We start from the raw sequence: 6,000 nt of genomic DNA on the forward strand, positions 1-6,000 counted from the left end.
GTGTTTGATTTCAAATGCCATGCACTGTGGAGTGAATTAGGCCAGTTTGTATTGGAAATAAGACCAAATACATTGGATAGCACAAATTCTCTTGCAAAAATAATAGTGAGGCGAAATGTGTTTACTGTTATTTATGCACAAATCCCACAGCAACTCCAGGCTAGGGCAGATGCTACCCGAGATGTGTCGTTGTGCCATTAGCTTCATGAAAACAGCATCTCGCTGTCTGACTCAATATTGAAGTACATTGAACGGCTCGAACCTCCTATGCTTGCATGGCAGATACCCACTAAACTCGCCACAGAACAACAACAAATACTTGTATTTATGTTGTGCCTTTAACATCGTAAAATGTTTCAAAGCAGTTCACAGGAGTGTTATAAAGCAAAACTTGACACTGAGCAATATTAGGGAAGATGACCAAGAGGTTGGTCAAAGGGGTAGGTTTTAAGGAGCATCTTAAAGGAGGAAAGAGAGGAGGAGAGGTTAAGGGGGGAATTCCAGATCTTAGGTCCCCGGTAGCTGAAGGCACGGCCTTCAGTGGTAGAGCGATTAAAATTGGGAATGCTCGGGAGGGCAGAATTAGAGGAGTGTTGATATCCCGGTGGAGGGGTGGGGGGGTGGGGGGCGGTGCGGGGCTGGACTGGACTGGAGGAGATTACAGAGATGGGGAGGGTTGAGGCCATGGAGGCCTTTGCAAACAATGATGAGAATTTTAAAATCGTAGCATTGCTTCAGCCGGAGCCATTGCAGGCCAGCATGCACAGGGGTGATGGATGAACGGGACTTGGTGTGTGTTAGGACATGGGCCACAGAGTTTTGGATGACCTCAAGTTTACTGAGCATAATATGTGGGACGCCAGCCAGAAGAGCGCTGGAATAGTCAAGTCTAGAGATAACAAAGGCATAGATGAGGATTGCAGCAGCAGAGGAGTTGAGGCAGGGGCGAAGTTGAGCGATGATCTGTAAATGGAAATAAGCGGATTGGAAATAAGCGGATATGTGGTCGGTAACTCATCCCTGGGTCAAAAATGACAGCAAGGTGAGAACAGTCTGGTTCAGCCTCACAGTTGCTAGGGAGAGGGATGGAGATGGTGGCTACAGTTGGTGCCAGGGAACGGATTTTGTGGCGGGGGAACCGAAGATAATGGCTAATCAAGCGCTGATTAGATGCAGTTTTCGTGGAGCTTCACTCACCCACTTCCCCTGAAGGTGTGGAGTGCGCTGGCTGACATACAGCAGCACATTGCAGTGAGAGGATGCACAGGTTCTCAGACACAGCACTGGAGGTCCTGGTGGAGGAGGCCCAGAGGAGGAGGGATGCCCTGTACACACAGGGGGAAGGAATCCAACTCGTCCTCCTGTCCCCTCTCTCTTGCAGCAGCTGGTGCTGCTCTGCTTTGCCTAATTGCCTCCTCCCATTCCTCCTCCAGACCAAGGGGGACCTCTCTCTAGCAAGATGCCGATGACCAAACACTCCCTTTCTCCTGGTGACTCCTGTAAGGTGGAGTAGCACAGCGCTCACTCTTTTTAGATGATGTCCTCCGAGAAATTCCAGAATAAGTGTTGATAGAATGTTGAAGTCTTGACAAAGTGTTCCAGAAAGTCTCCTGTTGTGTCTCAAAAGTCCTTTCAAACCTTCAGCAGCAAGTGAATAGTAAAAGGTCATATACTTTTTAAATAGTGCTCAATATCCCTCTGCAACGACTAGTTTACTCCCAATCAACTGCTCTCTGTAAGGAGAGGGCATTGGGTCAGGCACCGAGACCCCATCTTGGCCACCTCGGAGGCTCTTTAGCGTCTAAAGAATCTGGGGAAAATCGCACCCTCGGTTCAGACTCTATGCTGCTCATTGCAATCAGATTGAAGAATTGTTAATCAGTTGCTTGCCAGGTTCACACAGATCCCAGATGCCCTATAGAGGGCACCACATTTTTTCTAGCTCCCATTTCCAGCAACTTGCAATGCATGATCTCATTGAAATTAAACAGGCAAAGGCAAGTTTAAATAACAGCGGGCACCATTCGCTGACCAATTACAGTAAATTCGGGCCCATCATTTTCATTAGTGGGTGTGCAAACAGGGCGCAAGAAACAAGTGCTTTGTCCTTTCATCATTCATAGACATGACAAGTGTTCATTTTGCACCCTGTAAGTTGAAAGAAATGTGTTCCATTCCATCTTTTACATTTACCACTTAGGCACCATAAAATTAGTTGAGAGGAAAAATAGCTTTTTCAGAAAAAGGAATACAACTCAGTGGTGCAATATAGGAGTTTATTGCTCGTAAGTCATTTGGAGCCTCCTCTCATGTGAGATCATTTTCTGGAATATCGCCTTGTTCATTTCACTACTGAGACTGCTTATGGGTTATGAAGGACCTTTTTCAGTAGTGGAGTAATGTGAGTGCTGTTGTTTAGGAAGATATATTGCTTATCCGAATATATTCTCTCTGTGGTTGGTGCATTGTGTAAGAACAGTGACTGTAACAATACAATCTCTGTAGACATTGCAGGTAATTTTTTTCTGAAGCTTTGTGTCTTTATTTTGTGATTTTGTTGCTGTTGCTGTGGTGTTTCTAGCAAATGTCCTGTGGCAGCCTGTCTGTTCTTTGTAGACCTGCCCACTCTTTGGCTCGATGACTTGTGCCACTTGGCTTGTGTTGTAGCAAATTTCCTGTCCACATGTACTGCTATTCTTGCTTTTATTTGTGTGTGATATTTTGACAAGTCACATGTCTGGTAGGATTAGCGTACTTGGGTCCACAGTAGCCTGACTTACACTGTTGCAATGTTAATATTACCATTCAGTCCACATATTCTCCTCTGCTTTACAGGAAACCGGAACGCCAGGCTTTGCTAATGATTACCCCCTCTATGCATCAGCTGATCGAAATGACGCCTGCTGCTTGATCCAACATGAAATAAATCATTCTGAATCAACGTGTGCCAGCATGATGAGAAGAGCCAGAAGTACAGCAGCAGAATTGGAAGGAAAAAAAAAAGGTACATAAACACAATGGAAAAAGAGGATCCCACATACGCTATCTCTGCTGCTGTCTGATGACAGAACCCCAAACCAGTTCTTTAGCTGGTGTTCAATCACCTCCCTAAAATGTATGGGATCAGATTTTGATGACATTTTGTTTTTCCTTTTCACATTTTTAATGATTATTTCTAGCATTTTAATTTAGTTTAATTTGACACAAAATGTAGAGGATTTATACATTACAAGAAAATAAATTCAAATTTATATGGAGGCTCTTACTGTCCCGATCACACGATGTGCATATTACATATCATTCGGCACATCGAAAATACTAGAGATTTTGCTTTTGGACCACACCTATTCTATGATTAACAATTAAAATTTAACTTGTGGGGGTCTATTTATCAATTGTGGACAATAAATACTGTTCTGATACTGTGGGGTTAATCGTGGGTGAATTGTTCAAATATCTATTTTTGTATATATTATATATGTTTTATATCAAATGATTGAGTTTACTAATGATTAATTTTAAAAATTATTTCAGCTGTACACAGATTCTAATTTCTTTGGGAGATCCTGTTCAGGGCGATGATGGTAAATGTTCCAATAAGAAATTTAGTTGCATTTTTAACATATTATGATTTGTTGGTAAAGGATTTATTTTTGCATCTTGTTCACAAATTATCAATGCACTTTTGTCAAATCATTGTATCACCGTAATTAAAGACATCTACCTCAGTTCGATGTATTCACTCATTTTTCTTTTATTTAAGTGCCAATACATTTTTGACAATTATTATATGTTATCGTATGGGTGAAGGATATTGGGAACCTGTATAAATACCTGAACATCTGCACCACAGGGGTCAGAGGTTGCAATTATATGTACTATGAAACAGTCAACAAGATCTTGGTTATAAAACACAAATCAAAGACAAGAGGTCATGGTATCAAAATGAGCACTGGGTGCATAAAAGAGGGAGATTGGAAGAAACTTTTTCACGCAACATTACCAGAATGTTGAGTGCTTTGCCACAAGTGGTGATCGGTGCTAATTTGATTACAGCATTTCAAAGAGGTGCTGGCTAATTACTTAAAGAAGAATTTAAAAGAATATGGAAAGAAAGCAGGAAAATGGGATTGTGTAAAACTATCCTCCGAGGACCTAAATTCAGGGCAGGAAAAAAGGACCTTCTGTCTCAATTTCTGTTTCTATATTGTATGATAACATGTAATAACATATTTGGGTTTTTTTCCCACCGCATTTTCTCTCTATTTTGCCTCAAATGGTCTTGAAATGGATACAATGCAATACAGCCATTGTGAATGCTCTTTAACATGGCATTGACTATATTTAGTACACAGCCATACATTCTTTCACCTGCAATAGTAACTTTTACAGTTGGGGTTCAAAGCTGCGATCCATTTTGTTTTCAGGTCTGGTTTTTAAGCAGACTGTTTGTAAATTGCTCGAAGGCACATCAGACACCAAGGGGTAGTTTCCCCCCAACCCCCAAACGGCTTTTGCATGACTGCCGACAGTCCATTCTGAGGGCCAGGCCTCTTTACCATCAGGCTGGGGGGCTGCAGGCGGGAAGCGAGCGCTCCGGGGCTCCCACCGGCTCTGGGCCACTGCAATATTGGCATTCCGGCTGGACAAAGTTAGGTCCGTTAGAGGCTTGGGGGCAGGAGGTGGGCTCCGATCTCAATGGAGGGGCAAAAACAGAATGGTAGCACCTTGGACTGGATTTGTGGAGCCCGTGGTGGTGGTGGGAGGGGAGGGGGCGGGAAAAGAAAAATCCGGCTCCTCCCCACAAAATAAAGTAAAACTTGCCTGTCTGCTCCTCTCCGGCCCAGTCACCAGCTGATGCAAGGCAGAGCGAGCTTGCCACACACTCGGCCCAGTTCAGTCCTAAAGTGGCATTTGGATTAGGGTGACATCAATAGGGCCCCAATTGAAATATCTAAATTAGCTGCATGTCTTCTCCAGGCAGCCACCAGGACGCCTATTCGGAAGGTCCCACCGAAATGGAGATGGCCAGTTGCCAGCGGAAGTGTGGCGATAACTGCTTCCACCTCATTTTAGGAGTGTTACCGCCCCCTTTTCCCCAGGCAGAACGCTGCAAAATTCAGCCCTGAAAGTCTTTTTTCGGGAAAAAATACAAGTTAATTCATTGCACATACTCCGCAGCATCATGATGTGAAGACAATAATTATTAACATTATTGAGTTTTTGATAAATTTTCATCATCACTCCAGCAGTGATCCCATGCCCCATCTGTGTCACATTTTTTGGCAAGTCCAAAATGATAATCTGTTTAGGATGAGATTCATTCATTCACTCCTCTTAGTTATCCATTATCAATAACCTACACAAGTGTGAAGAGTATCTGTGAGATGGTTTCTGTTTGGATCTAATAATGTTGTTTAAAAATACAACCTGTTTCATCAATTTTTAGCTTTCCTGTCACCTCTCAATTTTCTCCTTTTTCCTATACTCGTTTCTGAAGGCTCTAATTCATATTGGGATGCTCTACCATGGGTGTTCACTCTCACTGGGATATAGTTCCACAGATGTTCACTCTCTCTGGGGTAAAGTTCCACGTGTGTTCACTCTTACTAGGGTAAAGTTCCACAGGTGTTCACTCTCAGTGGGGTACAGTTCCACAGGTGTTCACTCTTACTAGGGTAAAGTTCCACAGGTGTTCACTCACACTGGGGTAAAGTTCCACAGGTGTTCACTCTCACTGGGGTATATAGTTCCACAGGTGTTCACTCTCACTGGGGTATATAGTTCCACAGGTGTTCACTCTCACTGGGGTAAAGTTCCACAGGTGTTCACTCTCAGTGGGGTACAGTTCCACAGGTGTTCACTCTTACTAGGGTAAAGTTCCACAGGTGTTCACTCTCAGTGGGGTACAGTTCCACAGGTGTTCACTCTTACTAGGGTAAAGTTCCACAGGTGTTCACTCACACTGGGGTAAAGTTCCACAGGTGTTCACTCTCACTG

General features: G+C 43.4%; 1 protein-coding gene across 3 annotated transcripts in view; it reads left to right on the forward strand.

The window, feature by feature from the left end:
- LOC139278587 (potassium voltage-gated channel subfamily A member 3-like) overlaps positions 1–3,688 on the forward strand; it is a 47,769-nt gene extending 44,081 nt beyond the window's left edge. For 2 of the 3 annotated variants that reach the window (XM_070897527.1, XM_070897525.1), the window contains one exon: positions 2,836–3,688. The gene's annotated coding sequence lies outside the window, so the exon portion shown is untranslated. The remainder of the gene's footprint in view (positions 1–2,835) is intronic. The other variant, XM_070897526.1, reaches the window with a different exon arrangement.
- Positions 3,689–6,000: the final 2,312 nt, after the last annotated feature.

Source organism: Pristiophorus japonicus, chromosome 13, assembly GCF_044704955.1.
Source record: "Pristiophorus japonicus isolate sPriJap1 chromosome 13, sPriJap1.hap1, whole genome shotgun sequence".
Classification (NCBI taxonomy): domain Eukaryota; kingdom Metazoa; phylum Chordata; class Chondrichthyes; family Pristiophoridae; genus Pristiophorus; species Pristiophorus japonicus.